Below are 21,314 nucleotides of genomic sequence, written 5' to 3' on the forward strand. Positions count from 1 at the left end.
TCTGAAAAAGACACACACGTTCATTAGGTATTTTGTGGTAGTTTGGAATCTTAACGAAGCTATAGTAACATTGTTTTGGTAGCATTGCGCCAAAGTATGAAAATTGTATCTAATTCATCTATCCCTTTCCTAAACCACTCCATCTCAGGTAACAGTTTGGCTAAGAGGCAAATATCTATCATGCAGGCAGTGTGGGTTTAGTTCCTAATCAGTGACTGTGTAAATTTAAGTATGAATGTTATGGTTGTCTGCCATTTATTTTGGCCTTGCGATTAAATGGAGTCCATTCCAGGGTGTAGTTGGCATTTCACCCAAAGTCAGCTCAGATAGGCTCCAGCTATCCACAATCATAAAGGAGATAAGTATAGAAAATGGTTTCTTTCTGGTTATGAGAAGTTAATGAGCAACAAGTTAGTGTTTGAGATAAGCAAATTGTGGCATAATTGTGTTACTAAAATAGCACTAAAAGTTAATCACATCTGCTCTCACAATAAGCTGTTCATTTGAACATGACTAATGATAATTACCTTTTCACATCACTCATCTGCTTTGTTGAAAGAAGTGTTTGCAGAATGAAATGTTTTTTTTTTTTTTTTTTTTTTTTAAATCCTGGAGAGACTCCACAAAGAACATGCAAACACCACAGTGGAAATTCAGACCTGGGATTTGAACCCTCATCCTCAGAATGACGCACAGGTGCTAATCACTTGCCATATTGTATTGTAAATTTTTAAATTCTCTCTCTCTCTCTCTCTCTCTCTCTCTCTCTCTCTCTCTCTCTCTCTCTCTCTCTCTCTCTCTCTCTCTCTCTCGCACGTGCGCGCTGTCTTGCTGTCCCTCTTTCACACTGTCTTCCTCTCTCTCATATTACATTCTTCACATTTACATTGCAATGGTACAACTGATAAACTGATCCACTTTTTGAAACTTATCAGACGCTCTGACTCAGACTTTTATTTGCTTTTTAAATTCTTCAGAGGCAAATATAATTTTATTAAGCGTCCGCTGTAAAGTCATCGCCCACGTTCAGAGCAATAGAAAGAATAAGATGTTAATAACATCTACATAAAAGGGGCCTCAGAGTCATTAAACAACACTGAACTCTTATAATTAAGGCAAGGTAAGGCAGCTTTATTTATAAAGCTCATTTCATCCACAAGGTAACTTGATTTGCTCCACATAGATAAAAAAATAGAACATTTAAGGGCAAAATGCAACACTTAAAGACAAACAAATTTAAGACACTTAAAAAGCAGAATAATTAAGACATTTAAAAGCAAAGTGAAGAAAAAAGAATACAAAAAGAACGTACAGTGTAAGAGCATCATTTAGGAAAAAATGAATATAGAAAATCTCTAAAAGACCTTAATCATAAGTATGAGGAAGAAAGCAAAGTTTTTAACCAGGATTTAAAACTGTTTACATTTGGGGCTAATTTCAGCTTTGTTGGTAGCGTATGCCATTTTGTGTGCAGCATAACAGCCAAATGCTGATGCACCATGTTTACTTTGAACTCCTCTGGAATTGGTACAGACGGTCATCCAGTAACCAGAAGGTTGACCGTTTGATCCCCGCTCTCCCCAAGTCATGTGTCGTCGTGTCCTTGGGCAAGATACTTCACACACATTGCCTCCATTGCTGCTCACACTGGTTTACGGAAGGTACGAATGTTTGGTGGTGTTCGGAGGGGTCGTAGGTGCACATTGGCAGCCACGCTTCCGTCAGCCTGCTCCAGGGCAGCTGTGGCTACTGAAGTAGTTTACCGCCACCAGAGTGTGAATGTGTGAGTGCATGAATAATGTATCCAATGTAAAGTGTCTTTGAGTGGCTAGAAAAGCACCATATAAATCTGGTCCATTATTATTGTTGTCCCACCTCTCATCTCAGCTTTCCAGAAAATAAATGAATGGATTTTAATGAAGTCCGCCTCATAAGAGCTTTTCTCAGCGGGTTCTTTATTCGATTCAGGTGCTTGTCGTTTGCTCCTAATAAGTGTCCAGCCATTGAGGACACCTTCAGGTTTTGCAGTCCATTTAACAAAGACCTCCTTTGCCACACTACATTAACTTGCACAACACTTTTGATGGAAACGGCACGCATCCGGAAATGTGCTACATGTCAAATCAAAAAGCAGGAAAATTGAATCATTTTAGCTCTTTAGAATTGAACTTGGGCAAATACTGTGCTCCACAGTTCACTGCAAAATGGAGTCCAGTTGTTTAAGTGCTAATGGGCACATTGCAGTGTAAAGAGTTCAACAGAAATATAATGGTGCGTTCAGGTCACCATGAAAAGTAGGAATTTTTGAGGATCCAGGCACAAGATGCGACTTACACCACCTGAACATGCCCACAAATAGGCCTTTTGTATTCAAGGGCTACATTTATCCATCTTCTATACCACTTGTCCTCACTTAGGATAAGGTTATTTATTTATTTTTTTAATAAATATATTTCATTATATCATTACTTCATTTCATATCTAGTTTCAGAATTATATTATTTCTATAATTAATTCATGTGTATTATTGACTAGTATTTTACAATGTTGAACAAATCTAATATTATTTTAGTAATATTGTTTTATTTAATTTACAATAAACTGTGATCGGCTGGCAACCAGTGGAGGCTGTAACCCGCCTCACACCCGAAGTTAGTTCACCCATGACCTTATGATGGTCGGAGGTATACAAAATAAAATGGATAGATATTTACAATAAATCAATTTACCAATTGACTTTAAAATATGAATAAAAAATAAATGAAAATTAGAACACAGTTGAAGTATTTTATTTTATTATTGTACAATTTTAGTATTTATGAAGAAATTATTATGGAGTAATTATTAAAATATACACTATAAAACATTAAACATTGACTAGACCTTACTCATGCTTTGTTCAAAACTACAAGATTAAAATAAAATCAATCAATCAATCAATCAGTACATTACAATACATTGTGCGCCTAAAAACCTGATACAGGGTTGCAGTTTTTTCACTGCAGCACGCCAGTCCATGTGCAGTACACCATCGCTTGGTGTGCAGTGAACAGTCTTGCTGCAGTTACCTGGAAAAAAAAATAATTTACGTTACTTTTGATGACTTAATTTTAAAGTAATTTACTTTACAGATTTCTTGATTTTCAAAGTACTAAATTTTATTACAAGTACTTGATTTTAAAAGTAACTATTTATTACTTGGTTTTAAAAGTAACTCAATTAGATTACAAGTTACTTTATTAGTTACGTTCCTGAAAACTAGTTGTGAAAATGTGAAAATGACAACTGGTTTTGGTAAGTGCAGCAATGTTTAAGGATACATTTTGTTGTTTTTAATTTAAAATAAATACTTAAATATATGTAGTTATAAACTGTTAATGATGCAAAGGTAGCCATCTTGGTTTGCAAATGTGACATCAATCCAACTGAAAGTTACAACATAAATGGAAGTGCTGCATGAATTGTAACATAAAATGTCCGGCGTGTACTCCAATTCGCTTTCACAGTCTGATTTCACAGCCTCAGCTGGTGGCCTTTTCGCTCCACCTCGAGTGAATTGGCCTTTATCTGTTAAGGCGCTTTTACAACCTGAGCTCTCTCTGAGAGCTTCCCTGGCTTTTACAGACTCATTGAGTGGAGTCAGCCAGTCACCGGCATCATTATATAATCCCAATCAATCTGAGTTATAAAACCCTGACATGGACCCAGGCCGCACTATTGCTTTGATTTACACCGACTGGACTGCAAGTCATTTCCAGGGCTATGAGGTGGAGATGAGCTGAAGTCTTCAATCGTTGGTAGACTCACAATTTGCGTTAATATTGTAAAAACATGCTACGTATGTTTATGTCTGAATAAATGAGAAAGAATGCATCACAGTTCTCATGTAGATTCACTGCCTATAGATGGCAGCAGAGACTGTATCTTCAACAGAGCCCATTGCTATTCACCTCACACACTCGCCATGCTACATATACTCGTATACCCAGGACACCCATGCATCGATTGGAATTAATGTACATGCACACACAAACACGCAGAGTTCCACAGATTTAAATAGTTACTCGTACGGTATATGTCTCTTCTCTATAGCCTTCTTGGAGGTTTAATTACACACGAAGAAGTCGTCATCACCTTGAAAAGCATCACTTTGCATCATCACATTCAACACAATGAAGGATGTATGATGATTATCATGCAAAATACATGAAATCATCTTTTGATGCTGTTTAAAATCCTCTCCGTTTTGTTTATCACGGCTGCTTTTGTCCGTAGGGATGCACAGAATGCTTCTTAAGAACAGACACTCACACGAAGATAATGGTTGTTAATTTATGTAGCATATGTTGTTAACATATTTGTTTGAGTAATCCGCTGTATCTATTATACTTATCGCGTGCTTGTCTATAGTCTGTAGATCAAAATATCCTTTGGGCATAATAAAAAGATGAACCCAAATGAAGGGAATTATGCAAATAGTACACACAAAGTGCTTACAGCTATTCTCCATCTTCTTTATGCATGCAGGCTTAATTCAATGAATCTGAGTGAGAGCACTTTCCCCAATGATTGACCTCCATTGCAGCAGAGCAGACGAATGTAAACCAAGCTACGCAGATTAACAATGTGACATACGGTAAGCAATATTACAATTATGTCATACCAATTTGTTAAGATGTCCCTGGGCCCGGTACACAAACACAATCAAAAGTTGTGTTTTTTTGTGCCCCTGTGTTTGTGTGTGTGTGAGGAAAGGGTGACCATGATTCTTTAGTTTGTCAATTTTTGGCAGTTATATAAAGCCATCCCATCTGGCTTCTTGCCGGCACAATTGCTTGCTATTAATGCTGACGCCTAATTGCATTACATAATGTGTTGTCCTGTCTTTTGGAGAAGTCAAACAGCTGCCACAGACTTAAAAGCAGTCTCCTTTATCCGAGCAAACAAACCCCCCCCATCATAAATAGAAGTCGTCTCAGGTATCTGTCAACTCACAGCCATATTAATGGTGCTTCTGTAACTGCAGCTGCACTCCAATATATTTGGTCAGCTAATTAGAAGACTTTAAGCCCAAGGAGATTTGATTCATTTATAGGGTTTTATCAGACTGCTGCTAATTTAAACCCAGCAGTTATACAATGTCATCAGTGACAGACAGATAAATCAGTCTGGGGAGAGCGAGGGAGGGAGGGAGGGAAGGAAGGAAGGAGGGAGGGCGAGCGAGGAGGCGGATTGAACGCTTGCCATGAGTGAGTCTGCCCATGGCATCCCCACCAGATGGTAGTGCAGCATCGCTGAGGAGCTTCGAGAGGAAATGGTGCAGGAGGATGAGGTGTCTGGAAATGAAGGCTGCACATTCTGACGTGACCACCTTAATGGGATAATAGGCTCATATCTTACCTCTTCCATTATTGCACGAGGCAGCACATTTTTTTTTTCCCCTCCGACCAAAAGACAGAATCACAAATGACAGCAATATATCTTTCAACATCACCCATATGGTGTACCCAGGGGGATGATTCAAAGTGGGGCAGACTGACTTGTATGTATGTGTGTATGGCTGCACTTTTGAATCCAGTCACTCATGACAGGGAATCCAGCACCAAGAATAATCATCATCTTCAAGCTTCAAGTTACATTCTGACAGAACAGCACAGAGGATGTGCATGTGGGAAGTCAAAATTGTTGTTTAGTTTGAATCTCCAACAGCAGGGTTGTACACAGCAGCTTGTGGATTTCTTGTGGGAGTAAAGAAAACTTAAAACTGTTTACAAGATGAAGCAGCAGCATGTGTTTTAAAATACTTGCATAGCTGTACTTATTGGCCATTGGATTAGGTATACCTGAAAATCTTTAGAGATTGCTACAGAAGAGAACTGCACAGAATTCTGCTTAAAGAATAATAATTGTCAGTTTCAATGGATACTCTCAGAGAGATCCTAACCTTTTGAAGTCTGGCTTATTATTTCTCGATAGGCTAAGAGAAATCACAAGACTCTTCTAGCCCCACCCCAGGGATAAGAAAATATTTCATGCCCAACCAGCCCAACTCTCCGATGCCTCTAAATGGTGTCATTTCTTTGCAAAATTGTTGTAAGTACACCTCTGCAGAAGAGCTAATACTCCTTGTGCAGTCTGACAATGAGAGTGCCACTGCCAACTACTGGAGTGGATGTGCAATTACACTTTTTTTATACGGCAAAAAAAATAAAAATGTTCCCAGAATTATACACAATTCAATTCGGACTACTCTAAACCCACTAAAGTAACTCATTAAAGCTCTGAATGGTATTTGTTGAAATGCACTGCTTCATACTATCATTTTGGTTTCCATCAGGGGCAATTCTAAGATCAGAACTTTAGGGGTGTGTCAGTTTCCAGCTCATCCAATGCTGAGGCGTTCGGTTTGCAGAGGCTGGAAAGGAATAGGTGGATCAAACCATTTTTGAGGCCAGGGTGGGAGTGCTATTGTATTCCTGTTGTTAAAATACTACATTTAAATCAAGTCCACTTCGGTATAGTTTTAACTATTTTCTGACTTGGTAAGATCTCTCAATTTTTGGGCTTGAGCACCTCAAAAATGGGCTAGACACGCCTATGGTTTCCATAAATCTATTGAAGGGGCAAATTGTAGAGACATTCGTCAATATGATGCAGTGCAAGTGTTACCAATGATTGCATATTGAGCAGATGCTCTGATGTTCATTATTAAGCCATATCTAAAAATATGGAAACATTCTATTAAGTGGCTTTCAAAATGAGCAAAGTCTGCCGAATCCATCTGCATCTCCATTGCCACTCCGTGCTGTGGACACAAAGTCAATTATTGTTTGTGGACTGAACTGTGTGCCTTTTGGGAAATATCCTGCCTTATAGCTGTATTATATTGGATGGGTACAAATACGTTCACACTCTCCAATGTTCTTGAAGAAAATTGTGAGAAAGGAAGTTTGTCACGCCAAAGCAAAAAGGGGGGGGGGGGGGGGGGGAACATCAGGCTGAGAACAGAAAGTGGCTATACTGTACATACAAATGCTGCATTGTCTGTGCTCATGCACCAAAATGGAAGAGGACGGGGCGCCATGTGCTTGTGATGGAACAAGAGTCAAATTCACCAGAGAGAAGAGAAGAGGCTTGTCACCTATATTCTAATCAAATGTATCAGCTCAAGTTCTGATGGAGCAATGAATCCTTTGAAGTTGCACAAAAACTCTCTGGTCGCACAAGAGCCCTGCAGACTGAGACACCCAGCAAATGGAAAAAAAAAGATGTGATTGGAAACCTGGTAAGCTAATGAGTTTGTGCTTTTATCTTCTCAATTTCTACAGGCTTTTGTGGTAAGGCCTTTGAGGCATCTCTGTGCGAAGTCCCCTAATCATGTTCTCATTGTATGTCTGAGAATCTGACACGTTTTTTTTAGTGTGAAACTTGGGGGAATCCATCCAGCAACTTTTTTTCCCCATGAGCGCGACAAGGAGGCCAGGAAAACGGATCTGAATTATGGGTATTGTTCCATGGATCTTAAGATGACAAAGAAATGGCAGTGGGTGAAGGAATGCTGCGTTAAAAGACTGGAAACGCATTTCCCTCTTGCATTTGAGCCGCAGTACGATGTAGCAAGTCACAGCACTTGTCAAAGACTTATGAAACCGTACTCTTCATTCCTCCTCCCCCTCTTTTCAGCCTTGTCTCATTTGGCTCTAAACATCACTGACGAATAACACCTTAGATAAGGTGCGCACTGTATTAAATTACATTTTACAAACGTGGCTCGTGACGAGGCGTGAGATCATCGAAGGTGGCTTGAGAGAAAGTCATCTTCCTTTACCCGTCTACCTCTCCTCCTCTCCTCCAAGCTTGTGTCTTGCTTGACATGCTGCACAGGGATGTGAGAAAGTCGCTATCCAAACAAAGAGAGACTTTACACGGGAGTTATTCAAATTATTGGCAGGGCAGTGACCGCAGCTCTTATTTGAGCTTAAGATGGTGGCTGTTGAGATTTGCTGGCAGCAAATCTAGAGGCTGGTCGTGTCTTCAGGCACGTCCAATCCGATCCATTCAACTATTACTGCCTGAGAGTAGACTAGAGGAAACATTACAGCCCTCAGAGAGACCAGAGACCCTTTCCTTCTCCAGACTCACTGAATTCTTTGCCAGGCCTCACTATACATTCTTACACATGACAAGACAGTACAGTACGCCATCCCAGTAGATCCTCCTCCTCCAAATTCAGTATTGTGCAAAAGTATGTGGCCACCACTAGATTTGTTGTTTCGCCAAGCTAAAATAACCGTGCATAACATCATGTAAATGACTGCTGGGTCAGCATAAACCAAATTGGGTGAAATAGCTAACACAGCACTCGGTCCAAAATGGACTAGGTTATTTATACCCAGCACATTTTGTCAAGATTTTTATCCCAAACTACCCATACTGATGAGTTAAACCTACCAAGAAATGGGTTACCAGGTTAACAGTGGTTAAAAAATTATACTGATTTTATTAGCAGCACTAATACTAAATCTAATTTTATTACCAGCACTTTCTCCTGTTTCCAAAGTAAGTGGTGTTTACCCACTGAGCCATCTACCCGCCACCAATATTTTCTAAGACTATTATATTATAGGTTAAGTAAACCTTAAACATTTCTTGACCATTATGTTAAATGTGACCTCACTAGTCTGATTATTATTACATTTGTGAAATATGCATTATGAAGCAAAATCCAGCCATCCTTATCTATCTCTGTGGACGGCAATTTTGCCACTTGGTGTCAATTGAAGATGACATCACAGTTGCTCAGGCAACGACCAATCACAGCTCACCTGTTTTCTGAATCTGAGCTGTGATGGGTTGTTACCTGAGACCGGAGCGACTGATGTCATTTGCACTTGACAGCAAGTGACAAAATGGCTACCTTCTGATGTTGATAAAAACTGCTGGATTTTTCTGCTTAATTCATATTCCACCAACACAATATAACCAGAATACAGCAACATATTAGCATATTTAGACTAGTTGGTTGCAAAGAACATTATTCTCAAGAATTTTTGAGGGGGTTGACTTTAAACTTTCTTCTATTTCAGTGCGCAAAACTTGAGACTGGTTACCAATTTCTAATCTTCAGCCGGCCCAAATTAAATCTTCAACTCAGTCTGCTGGGTCACAATAATTAGCCCAACCTTGGATAAAAGTTAATTGTCAATTATAATACTTAATTTACAATTGTATGCTGTTTGATTTTGGTGGTTGCAGTTTACATTGGGTAGAACTGCACTGTATGATGTATTTTGATTACTTTATTTAATTGCTTGAAGTGAGCAAACAGTACTGTTTGATGCAGTGCACCACCGATTAATTAATAAATAATCTGAACGCTTTTCACCACCACAGAGATGTTTATTTTGAGAAGCATGCTTTTCTTCACATTTTTTTTTTTTTTTGAGCAGGAACAGCTGGTGTTGATATGATGTTTTTCAGGAAGCAAAGTAGCTGAGCATGTGAAACTGATTGGTGAGGTGATACATTCTCCTGATTTCCATGCAGGCTGTTTGGGTTCAGTTCCCACTCCGTGATGGTGTGAATGTCAAAGTCAATAGTTTTGTGTCTCTGCATGTGCCCTGTGATTGACTGGCAAGCAGTTCAGTGGAGTTGTCTCCCTTGACGCATTGTAGAAAATAGATGATTGTGTGAATCAACAGCACCTCTGCTGGTTGCACCCTATTACTGCACTCCCTTAATCCCAGTTGCTTCAAGACTTAATAATAATAATAATAATAATAATAATAATCAGTCAAGCCATTCATTATCCAAATTTTTATTTTCATTTAATAATCAAAACTTTACCTACCAGGACAAAAGCTAAAGTACAGTAATACCTTTTCAATTCCTGTGGTGTGCTACACTCTGTACAGTGCAAGAGCAAAATACAAAGAGACCACCCACCTCTCTGTGTAATTCACACCGGCACATTTACACACATAAACACACAGTAATTCTATGAGGCTCAAGGTTGTCGTGCTTATTGAATATATCAACCTAACCACTGATGTCATTGATCAAAAAGCCAATTCCAGTTCTATTATTGCGTTAGAGGTTAAAACAATTGCCAAATGACTTTGTGAAGTGCACTCACTTGGTAAACAGATCTTAGATCCATTAAAAACCGTGGAGATTATCAAGGCCCAGTCCAACAATTTGTGGAGATTGCTCTAAACACCTTGCTGGTGACCTTGCTCTCACGTGAATGAAAGTCAATGAGAAAGTGCATAAAACCCACAATCGCCCCCCCTTGCACTTTAATTACATTGCAGCTCAATGGATACTTCCTCGCCCTCTCTTCCCGACGGCACTGCGTGTCCTTATCAATACCTCGGACTCACTCCAATAGTCTGCATGTGCCAGAGGCTTAAAAGCCACCCTAGTGAACATATTTAATCGGAGTATCTTTGTTCGGTGATAGACACAGCATAGCATGAAGTCCATCTCATCAATATTGATGTCTGGATGTGCTTTGTGGTTTTTACTGTAGCTGCTTCTCCCTGACCTCTTCAGTGAGGATGGTGGATGTTCTCCGTGTGTTTCATCATACGCCTCCTATTTTGATTGCTAAATGTTCCGAAGAAGATCAATTGAAGTCTTGTATAGTTGACATTTCAGGATTGGCAAAGGTTTTAACAAAAAATGCATAGTCACTGCACTGGATGGGGTTAGATGGTGTGATTAGTCATGAAAGATGCCACGTAACAGCAACTGTTCTAAATAATGCCAGCTGAACTAAAATATCAATGGGCGCACAAAAACCAGAACTAATTTAAACTAAAACTTTGGGGAGTCATAAATGAAATAAATAAAAATGACAGTGCTTTTAAGAAATAACAGAAGCTACATTTTATGTTTATAAAACTAGAATTATAGCAAAAATGCCCTTTGTTTTCATCTTTGTCAAATAATATCCATCCATTCATTTTCTTGACCGCTTATTCCTCACAAAGAGTGCTGGAGCCTATCTCAGCTGGCTCTGGGGAGGGTACACCCTGGACTGGTTGCCAGCCAATCGCAGGGCACACAGAGACGAACAACCATCCACACTCACAAGCACACCTAGGGACAATTGGGAGCGCCCAATTAACCTGCCATGTATGTCTTTGGAATGTGGGAGGAGACCGGAGAACCTGGAGAAGACCCACGCAGGCACGGGGAGAACATGCAAACTCCACCCAGGAACGCCGGAGCCTGGACTCAAACCCGAGTCCTCAGAACTGACAGGTGGACGTGCTAACCACTAGTTCACCGTGCCGCCCCTCAAATAATATCATACAAAAAAAATCTTGCATAGGAATATGCTCCATATACAGGAAAAAAACAAAAAATAATACAATTTTAAAAAGTGAACTTAAAAGCATTTTCTAAGAAATAAAAAAATAAAAACTAACTATAAAGAAAAATCAAAAAATTATCATAACCCTAAAACAACAAACAGAAACAGAATACATAATGTTTATCACCCATGTGGAACAAGACGAACAAACCCCAATTACATACAAGTTACATCCACAACAGGTACATAATAAGGCAAGCGGAATCCATGAATAACATGAACCAATAAGGGATCAACAAACAAAAGTATCTGTGTCGCGATAACCTCCATAAACTTGACTGAGAGGTGGGAAGCATGGGAAATAGAGCAGTAATTGAAAGACAAGCCATAAAGCATTTTTATCTGTTGTTATCAAGACAACTTTTCTACTCAGCTGCTTGCTGGGAGGTCATATGGAGTGCAAACAGGTATTTTTTTTTTTTTGAAAGTCCTTTTTCACCATGTAAATTATGACTTAGGTTTTTCAATGTCAGGTCTCTGAAGAGGAAAAAGTCTGTCATGGATACATGCTCCAAATGAATAAATAATGAACAGGAATAAAGTATACACATTAATTTGTGTAGCTAAAAATATTTAAGGCATTTTTTTTTTTTTTTTTACAAGGGTGAGGGGTTGTTTACACTACGGCTGAGTGCTATTTTAAGCAGCCAAAGATAGCTAACTGCACTTTGGTGAGGAAACTATTAAATTATTATGTATTTGACAATAAATGACATGGAAATAGTCTACATTCTTTATTGTTGGCTTGGGGTCGAATTCATCTGTACATGAAGGAGCATATACAGTAATATACATACAAATGGGAATGTGGTAAAATATAAATTGTAGCACAAAGCTACATATTCAGGATTGTAAAAAAAACCCTCATCGGCCTAATTGCATATAAGAACTTCATTTGAAGTCTCACAAGTTGGTCTGTATTTCCAGATAGACGGTGCTGACATGAATTTCCATTCATAATTCATTTTCTTTTGTGTATGTATGTTTTTAACAGTCTTGCTACTCTATGCTCTATGCTCTTTCCATAACATGACCATTTGTCTTGAAGTTGATAATTTCATGGGCATGGGGCTACTAGTTGTTTTATTTTAGTACATGATTGTCCTTATAAGTCACTGATTGTGTAAACGTTCAGTTGCCTGACTTATGTGCCGGCTGCGTGGGCTCCAATTCTCACGGTGTGAATGAGTGGCTGTCTGGTGTAGTCTGCCTTTTGCAGGAATTGATAATGGAGGAATATTTTACATATGATATATAATTATATTCCACAGATAAGTGGAGTTTGAGGCACACATTTTAGCTTCCTACAGGAATGGCAGCAGCTGTAACCTGCAATTGTTTGTCTTTTGGCAATTCCATAGTTGTGGCCCATTGATTTTTCAGGAACAGGAACGTGACAGATGGCGTCAAGCTGTTAGTGCTTGCTAAGTGTTGAGAAAACTACTGTAATTATTATAGAGCTATGCTTATATGGAGTCATTAATCGTGTAGTGGTGCATTTGCCTGGCTTCGGTGCATGCAGCGTGGGCTCAGTTAGCACTCAATAGTGTGAGTAAAGTGAAAGTTCATTTCTTTCATGGAACAAACAGTTTTGGTGTCTGATATGTGACGTTTCATCCGCACAGTAAATTCTGTAGAGTCAATTGGACTCTATTTAGATAGGGACCAAACAGACTGTGTTAGAGTAATATTTACACTTGGGAGAGAGTAAAACAAAGAATTGGAAAATAAATAAATAAATAAATAAATAAATAAATAAATAAATAAATTAATTAATTAATTAATAAAAGTGACTCAAGGTAGGAACAAACTCACAACCTTCAGCTTGTGAGACAACCAATCTACTCCCCGAGACACACAGCTCTTGCTTTCTGCTGGTATATTGCTCATGTCAGCTGCAGCTGATTCCATGATTGCATGGAATATTCCCAACTCCAACAGACAAAAAACAATCTTTAGTCTCTTGGAGAAAAGCAAACACAGTAGGAGGGGCATAGCTCAGGTGGTAGTGTGGCAGTCTCCCAAGCTGAAGGTTGTGAGTTCGAACCATAACCCTTGAGTGAGTTTTATTTATTTATTTATTTATTTATTTATTTTATTGTATTTTTAATTTTTAATTTTACTCTCATCCTAGTGTAAATCTTAGTTTACTCTAAAATTGAGTCTATTTGGTCCAAATCTAAATAGTCAAAATTGACTCTCTTAGAGTCAAATTTACACACTACAGAATTTACTGTGCAGTTCTGTAACTCCACAAACATGGTGCGTTTTAACTGCCAAATGATCAAATCTGGATGAAACCTCGATTCACGCAACTTCCTTACAAAGAATATGACCATGACAGTGTGATTATGAAAGTGTCATATTTCCATACAACACAATCAGTAAAAATATGGTACCTCAAACTGTGTAATTGTAGCCATTAACTGTTAAATTTAACTTGAGCTTTCAATACTGACGATACCAACTGTAAAGATCAAAATGACACAGCAAGATAAGAAGTAGCCAAAAGCTTGAATGTTAGCAGACACCATAAGATATGAAGTGTTTATTTACTTGGAGACTGCAGTAATTCACTTGCAACCACACAGTCACAGTGCTGAGAAAAATCTTCCTAGGCGGCGTCTACTGGAGAACTCCTGATAATGTAAGTAAACATAACACCCGTTCCCCGGCAAAGATTAAAGCGAACAGAATAAATAACAAGAGCAATGATCTGCCCACTACATGGAACATTATTTCTTACTATGAAATATTTCATCAGTTAATGATAGGAGAAGAGAAAAGATGAGGAAAAAATGTAATTATTGCCTCCAGGGAACAGACAGAACCGAGGTTATAATGGTAACACTGAGCCAAAATCTCAGCCAATAGATTATCTCTCACATTAGATGGGCTCTTGCAGCATGAGAGCGCTCTTTTCATTAAGAGATATACAAAATGACAAGCAGTGAATAAATGCGGATCCTGGTTATGAGCCCAAATGCTCCAGATTTAATTTGACAAGCTGCCATCCTACCTGAGTCACATCTGTATGCCTCTCTCATAGTGAATGGCGACATTTGACGCCAGCTTTTGAGGGGAAGGAAGCTGACCTTTTGCACAGGGGGACATTTATGGCTCTGCCTGGTTCCAACTCGGAACTGAAGGTCTTAATTGACGTGTGATTGACAGTCATTAGTCATCACAGCGACTCTGGATGGTTTTTCAGTGTCACCGGCTGCCTGGAAAGATCCCAATCCAACAGATGGCAACATTGCTCCTTCGTCATCACAGCATATTTGGCTATGTGCCGTTTAGGTACGAGCGCCTCGACAAACCCTCCAAAGTAAAAACAGCCATCAAACGCGAGTGTGGGCGATGATGATGTGACTAATTGTTGCCATAGTGATCTGGTCTTTGAGATAAGGTCTGACGGTGAACGCAGAGGAACAAGAAGAGAGGGAGTAAGAGTAAGGGAAAGGGGAGGACAAAGGGAGGAGGAAAGCGGGCACTAATGCCTCACGTGGGAGAAGAGAAATGAGTGAAGTGACCCTTTAATGTGAGGTCAATTCAATGTCCCGCAGTCAATTCAGCGACGTAAATACCTTTCCATTCATTTAGTCAAGAACTGGCCTTTGTCCTTTGAGACTATCAGTTTTCATTCCACAATTACTGGTGTTCAAAATGGATTTAAAGCGAGCAAAGGTCACTGTGTTCAAGGTTACAACCGTTCAGACCGTGCCGCAGTGCTCGCCTGAAACGCTCTGTACAATAAAGGAGTCACTGATGACAGATAAAAGAGCTTTACCTCAAAAGTTCACTTACATGCAAGACTCTCATATGCGTGATAGTTGAAAATTAGCGTGTGTTTGTTTGGGTGCAGAGTGAATGTTTGGAGTGTTTACATTCTGCCGGCTGGTGCATCAGCCCTTCCTTTTGTTTAATAGGACAATGAACACTGCCAGTAAAAACAAGACATTGAGAGCGAGGGCGGGGAAAAAAGCGAGAGCCAGGACGAGGGCATAAAAAGGAAAAGGCTCTTCATTTCAACAGCATAACATCATCCTGTCTCTTTGTTGGAAATCAGACTAATCCAGTTTTCCCCAGTGGTCAAGGTCAGCTCTTTAATAAGACAGATACGGATCACCACGGGGTTCATATTTCCCCTTGGCGCTATCTAAGAGCCCACAGGTACTGTTGTGTTATGTATTATCACTTAGGAGCCGCCAGTGGTGTGGCAAACTCTACCGAGCTGCGGCTCGTCACGGCGCTGTGTGTCATATGACAACCTGCCTTCTCGCAATAGTTTCCACTGGGGCTGGCTGATAAGAAAGGGAGCGTTTGATAAGATGTGCCAGGAGCCCATGCCATTTACAAGGGAGAATCTGTTCATTTTTAAAACAATGTCAGGGCTGCATCAGCAAAGCCTGACAACACGGGCGCATTTGTTTTTCCCAGCTGGAAGAGCTTTTAATGTCTTTGATTTGTACAAGCGATGACTGGTGAACAGCGTCGGTTGCTGATCCTTGACCAGTCAGAGCTCACGCCTCCGACTGTCGTGTGGCCGATAACGACGCACGCATGTGGACGGGTCTTCACTCCCACACAGGCTGTTGCTAAATGACAGTGAAGTGACAAGTCCTGACGATAGTGACATGTTACGTCTTCGTTTGAACAAAATTCGTCAGTGGCGCTCGTCACTGTGCCACCTGTCAACGTACTCCCGCTACTCCTCGCCGTACCTGTCATAACAAAAATGAACTCCGCATTCCCTGGAGCCCCAAATCTTTCTGCTAGGGTCTCATATTTTGTACAAAGGTTGAGAATATTTAGAATGCATACAAACGGTTTTCTGTGGCTGCCTTGTAATGCCAGCGTATATAATGCATCCCTAAATAGCGACTCTGCTGTTCCTCCACTTTCCAGGACAGTATGTTTCTCCAACAAGCTCTCAAGTGGCGTGTGTGTGTGTGTGTGTGTGTGTGTGTGTGTGTGTGTGTGTGTGTGTGTGTGTGTGTGTGTGTGTGCATCTATGCAATGACATTATGTGGTATGTATCATTTTCAGTGTACACCAACTATCACTTGTGCCTTGCGAGCATACATCAACAACCACAATTTTATGTACACTTGTCTTTGAGAACCCAGGATGCCGTTGACGTGCAAATGAGTAGAACTTCAATTTCCTCAAAAGTGGTCATTCAACTGAACTGCAAAGAGACATCTGTTCGGGCTCAAGCACATATTGGGAGGTAAGCCTTTAGTTGCGCATAACACATTTTAGCCACCATACGTGTTTCTACGATATACAATCATCACAAAGCAATAAATATCACGATATGAACATCACAATATGATAATTATCACAATACTTTATTAAAAGTCACAATATTGCTTTAAAAAACAAGCTCATATGGAGGAAGAAAAAAAAACACAATATTGTGTTTTGTGTACATAACAGAGAACGAAAATGGGCTTGGCGCACATGTCGCATGTCATTGTCATGTGCTATTGGCTCAGCGGTGCAAAGTATCATGTTTTATGTAGTTCACAATGCTGTGTTCGGCTGCAGAGGACGAAAAGTTATGTTTTTTTGGTGGAAAAGTTGAAAAATATTTGCTGGTATGACTGATTTATGGGATAACTGCCACATTGGCCAAAATATTCCCAATTAAATTTAAACCTAACCACCAGAGCGTGCTAGAATTGTACAAATGGAATACAACCTCACCTTTTTTAACCGATGTGCTGCTTTTAACGCATTCACTCCCAGCCATTTTCACTGAAGCAACCTCCTTTGCTCCCGGCTATTTTACTGGATTTTCACTGATTTTGCAAGGCCCACAGAATATGTTCTATTGCTATAAAAACATTGGAACATACCAAAGGAAAGATTAGAGTCTCTTCTTTCATCTGGGAAAAAACAGAAACTGATACAAAAATATACCGTTGTATCAGTTTCTGTTTTTCAGCAATTATCATTTGAATATAGCTAAGTTTCATCATTATTCACAAATTTGTTTGAAACACTGGGGAAGAGAGCTTTTGCAACATGACCCTGGATGATCTATTATTCTCTGTTGCCGCCGTTTTTGTAACTACCATTGCTTTAAGCATTCTCTTCAGTTCAGAGGCTGCATCAAAGCCTTCTGTATGCTCTAGCATAAAGAAAACAAAAACGTATAAATACGTTTTTGGGACCATGGCAGTATTTAAAATTGTATGTTTTAGAGAAAGACAGAGGGAAAAAAACACCCAATGTATTCTGCAAACACCCAAAGCACACCAAGGCAATAGCAAATATTTTTTCTAAAAAAATGTTTTTTCCGAAGCCCATGAGAATACGCTCTATACTTGGTTGGCCCATTTCTTTATACGCAGGGGAAATAGGGCACGTCTTGGGTGAACATGGTGGATATAAACTGTGTATTTTTCTGGAAATATTCAATCTAGCAGTTTGGGAGAAACTGCCTAAATGGCAATCAGCTAAGTCTTTATTAAAATGTAAATTCTACCCTAGCCCCTAGTGAGTCTTTAGAGTGTTGCCAAAATAAGCGAGGGAAGGTTTTCCATGGACTTAATGTATGATTCAATCTGAGCTTTCTCTCTCTCTCTCTCTCTCTCTCTCTCTCTCTCTCTCTCTCTCTCTCTCTCTCTCTCTCTCTCTCTCTCTCTCTCTCTCTCTCTCTCTCTCTCTCTCTCTCTCTCTCTCTCTCTCTCTCTCTCTCTCTCTCTCTCTGCAGTGTTTTGATTTCTGGGGGAAACAGAACACATACAACTATTCCTTCACTGCTTTCAAGAGTAGGATAAAGCTAATTAGACAGCTGGTGTCGAGCCAATTTATGCCCCTCAGTCTGCTGATTTGATACTTTTATATAATGCAGACATGATTGCTCTCATTGTATAGCACTTCTCCATGGTCACAACTTGCCATTTGATTTTAATTCTGAGTGCAAGTGTAGCCTGAATAACAGAATGACGAGGTTTCTTAGTAAATTATGCCTCAATCACTCAACAATTTGCAATTAAGGCCCTTGTAAAATGAACCGCTATCTCGAGAGGTAATTGTTAATTGTCAAAATGAGAGAAAGCAACTGCAGGAAACAAATGACTGTTCATCCTCTGATCAACAAGTTTTCGGCAATCAAACAACAAATTAAGGTTTGAACATGTGACAAGATTCTTTGGAATTATATTTCACTCATATTATCAAGGATGCAGCACTCAAAGACAATGAATGTCAGCTTTTTAATTAAGATTGTACAGGTGAAAGTAGGCCATCCTCGACATTTATTTTGTGTGGGAGGACATAAATGTTAGAGGAAACGTAAAATGTAGCTTGTTAGACATCTTGTGGAGATGGAGCTGTGAAACAGTTGCATGCTTTGCAAGCCATGACATTTACACGAACACTTACACCAACTAGTGGCTCACCTGAGGCTCCATTTTACTTGAGCACATTGGGAGCGTAGGCAGAAACAGGAGAAGTGGACAAAATGAACTTATTCATGAGGAGAACATGCAGAACCAACTGAAGGGTTGCTAGGAACCTATTTATTGTTGACACTATACGCTACAGTATGTTAAGTATCTTGAATCTATGATGCACACATCATTCACAGTAATTGAGCCACACTGACCCATTGATTTGTCATGTTTGCATGTTCGAAATCCATGGTCTATGGCCATCTTCGTTATGGGACAGACTGAAACTTTTTCCAATTGGGAACATACTGTAACTGCAAAATGAGTAAAACTGTTACCTATTAACAACCTGCCAAGAACAATTTGGAGAGGATTGTATTCTTATTCAGCTGATTAGCTGAGTGATTCCCATGGCAATCCCTGGAAGTAAAAGGCTTATTCATCTCAAGCTGTTCAGCTTCTTATCTGGTTTAAATTTCACTATGTGAAGCATCTTGGATTAGTCTGTTTTGTGAATGATGTTTTCACAGCAAAAACAACAAAAGGAAAGATACAATTAACTAGACTTTTATAAAACTAACATATTTCTCGGGCCAATGAAGAATCTGGGCTAAAAGGACAGATAGACATATTTATGCCCGTATCCAACTGAAGGGTGAATGTTAGCAAATGTTGGAAAAACTAGCGAATGCGCGTACACGTCAGGTCTCGTTCAAGGTTTACAAACCTTCGCTAAACGTTTGATGGTTTTCAACGAACTGAACATGTTCAAAATTTTCCTGTGACAAGAGAAACCATTAAAACTGTTCGTGAACATTTAGAAAATGTTTAGTGAATGTTGCAACCTTAAATGAATCCTGGCAAGAAATCAACATTCGCTAGGTCGCTAACGTTTGCGCCTCATTGGGATACGGACTTAATATAGCTCATAGCGATCCATCCTTCACAATTGTAATTGTAATGGCACTGCCTCTCTGTTCCTGAACACTCCTGACTAGAAATTCAACTAGTTTTACTACTTTAATTACTAGAAACTTCATTAATATTTTTAACATTCCTCCCTGAAAGAGGTTTACGTTTACGCTCTACTCTCTTGTTATGTTTGTCATTTCAACTAACTGAAATGCTGAAGGCTAAAATACATTTAAAACAAGACAAGATATTATTGGGAGTGTGGCTTCTACTCTGTACACTACAGCTTCAGCCAACAAGGTTACAATAATTATAATTCTTAAAACATTTTAGTGTTATTTATATACAGTCGTGGCATGCAAAATCAAGTTAGGACCGGAAAGTGTTGTGATGTCACAAGTTATCTTTGTTATCTCATGAAGAATACAGACTATCAATGTATCATCATCTTTCTTGACAGTGTGACCTAACTGACATTATTATTATGCTACAATTCTAAAACCAACAGTTATTCTATAATGGAACCACGGCGTCAATTTAGTGGAGCCAACCACTTGTGCATGATTGCAGTTTGATAGTTGTGCTCATTGATACAAGTGCTGTTTCAGTTAACTCCAGTGAGACATTGCGTGCCGTGTTTAAAAGAAAATAAATAAAATAAAAACTCAAGTCTACATCTTCAATGGAGTTGACAGAGTCGCATGGCATCTTGACACCAAGCAGCTGTTTCTTGGGAGATCAATCCGGTGAGCTCTGTGGGGGGAATAGAAATGAGACAATCGGCACCAGGCGTGTGACTAACGCCATTGTCAAGTTGTTGTCAAGCTGCGCGCTGTGAATTCACGAAACATCACAGTTTGCGTTCACGTCGCTTCCTCCGCTTTTAAAACGCAGAGCGAAACTAGTTTGTTGGCACGGCTGCATATTAATGGTGGTATTTGCCAGAGTCACGTAACACTTGTTAGTCCCTGCTGATTGGTATAGGAAATACCTCACAAACATAGTCAAAGCATGACAATTGGATTCAGTGCGTCTGACAAAAACAGAATTATACTGAATTCTTTTCTTATATGAAAGCTTTTTCTTTTCTCTGTCACTACTTTTTTAATAGAAATTTGATTCAGTTATTGTACACCCAGTAACCTCCGCTTGGGAGTGTCCACAAACAACGGAATAAGAAATTGATTTATTACTGTAGAGATGGATCCTAATGACTCCACGCTAACGCTGTACTTCATATGAGGACTCCTGAAGAACCCTTCAGTGAACAGCGGGGGTGATTGTGAACAAGTGAGACAGCAGAGGACTCAATAAGCAATGCAGACTTTGTGATTGTGTATTGATTGATATATTCTTCAATAATTATCAATATTGTAATATGCACTACGATTGGCTGGCAACCAGTTTAGGGTGTACCCCACCTACTGCCCATAGCCAGCTGGGATAGGCTCCAGCACCCCCCACGACTCTTGTGAGGAGTAAGCTGTTCAGAAAATGGATGGATGGATTATATGATATTTATTATAATATGAACGCCTACTTTTAAAATAATCGCTTACGTTTTTTCAGATTTTTCAGGAAACGCAAAAATGAAACTATTTGCATCATGAGGCGAT

General features: G+C 39.4%; 1 long non-coding RNA gene across 1 annotated transcript in view; it reads left to right on the forward strand.

Moving 5' to 3' along the window:
* The window catches only part of LOC144026359 (uncharacterized), a 255,125-nt gene that overhangs the window by 16,487 nt on the left and 217,324 nt on the right, over positions 1 to 21,314 (forward strand). Inside the window, exon 2 of the long non-coding RNA XR_013285114.1 lies at positions 4,528 to 4,636. This is a non-coding gene — a long non-coding RNA (uncharacterized LOC144026359). The remainder of the gene's footprint in view (positions 1 to 4,527; positions 4,637 to 21,314) is intronic.

This window comes from Festucalex cinctus, chromosome 9 (genome assembly GCF_051991245.1).
Source record: "Festucalex cinctus isolate MCC-2025b chromosome 9, RoL_Fcin_1.0, whole genome shotgun sequence".
Classification (NCBI taxonomy): Eukaryota; Metazoa; Chordata; class Actinopteri; order Syngnathiformes; family Syngnathidae; genus Festucalex; species Festucalex cinctus.